The sequence below is a fragment of the Elephantulus edwardii genome, unplaced genomic scaffold (genome assembly GCF_000299155.1).
Source record: "Elephantulus edwardii isolate Elephantulus edwardi_28Jun2011 unplaced genomic scaffold, EleEdw1.0 scaffold00039, whole genome shotgun sequence".
Classification (NCBI taxonomy): domain Eukaryota; kingdom Metazoa; phylum Chordata; class Mammalia; order Macroscelidea; family Macroscelididae; genus Elephantulus; species Elephantulus edwardii.
Genome location: NW_006399789.1, coordinates 6,749,453 through 6,751,298, shown reverse-complemented (window position 1 = coordinate 6,751,298; position 1,846 = coordinate 6,749,453).

Genomic DNA, 1,846 nt, shown 5'->3' with positions numbered 1-1,846 from the left:
TATACTATATATGTGTGTGTATACTATATATATGTGTGTATACTATATGTGTGTATACTATATATGTGTGTGTATACTATATATGTGTGTGTATACTATATATATGTGTGTATACTATATATATGTGTGTATACTATATATGTGTGTGTATACTATATATGTGTGTGTATACTATATATATGTGTGTGTATACTATATATGTGTGTATGTACGATATATGTGTGTGTATACTATATATATATGTGTGTGTGTATTCTATCTATCTATCTATCTATCTATCTATCTATCATCTATCTATCTATCTATCTATCTATCTATCTATCATGTTTTTGTTAGCTGCTGTCAAGTTGAGTGCAACCCATAGTAACCCTATGAACAACAGATCTTGAACCCTGTTAGGTCCAGTGTCATCCGCGCAACCTCTGACACACTTAAGCCCATTGCAGCAGTTGCTGTATCAGTTCACCTGGTTGAGGGTCTTCCTCCCTTTTGATGTCCTTTCACCTTTCCAAGCATGTTGTTCTTCTCTAAGAAATAATCTCTCCTAGCAACAAGCCCAAAGTATGTAAGATGAAGCTTCATCATCTTTGCTTCCAAGTAGCACTCAGGCTGCACATTCTTCAAGACATATCTGTTCTTTTGGCGTGTAGTGGGATAGACAGTATTCTTTTCCATCACCACAGCTCACAGGCATCTATTCTTCTGTTGTCCTTATTCATTGTCCAGTCTCAGATAACTATTAAGTGTGTGAAAAGACTACAGCCTGAATCAGGCACATTTTAGTTCTCAGATTGACCTCACTGCTGTTCCTCAATAATTTGGAGATGTCCCTGACTTTCTCAGTACAATATGCTTCCTGTTCTATGACTGGTGGTACCAAGTTTATTGATTGTGGATACAAGTAAGATGAAATTGTTGACAGTTTAAATCTTTGGTCTATCTATCATGATGTAGCCTATTGGTCCAGTGGTAAGAATTTTTGTTTCCTTGACCCTAATATGCAATCTGTATTGAAGGCTATAATCTTTGATCCTCTACAGCAAGCACTTCAAGTCCTCCTCACTTTCAGCAAGTTGTGCAATCTGCATAATGGAGATTATTGATGAGTCTCCCTCCAATCCTGATGCCACCTTCCTCTTAGTGGAGTCCAGCTTCTACAAGAATTTGCTAGGTATACAGATTAAATAAGTATGATTCTAACACACACACACACACACACACACACACACACACACACACACACATTTAAAAAACATCCTCTTGTAAATAAATCTAGAGACAACTTTACAATGAGAAAAGTATAATTTTGGTATCAGCAGCCCTTTTCTGAATCTCTCCAAGACACAAAATATTATTTTTTTTTACAAAGTCTGTTGGTTTTGGAATAATTTTTTAAAAGAAAGAACATTTTATTATGTTTCAAATGAATGTTTTTACACAGCAATTCAGGTTCCCCTTTAAAACTTTTGCATAGATTTTTCTGTATCTTTGGCTACAATTTTTACAAAGTGCAAACACTATAAAATTCCATTCTATTTGCTCTGTTTCTACTCATCTAGCTTTCCTTCCCCTGGGTACTTTCTCACTTTTGCTATTGGATAAATGTTGTTGACTGTGTAATATCATGTAGTTAATTTTTGTTGTGCTCTGTTGAGTGGAGACTGATTCATAGCTGGCCATGCAGTAGATTTTAAGAGGCAGTTTAATCACATGGGGAGAGATTGCTTATCTCTCTCCCACAGGACAGCTGGTGAATTCGAACCTCATGCTATTGTGTTGGCAGCACAACTCCATACCATTAACCCACTAGAGTTCCCTAGTTAATTGCTTAAGGTAGCACATGACA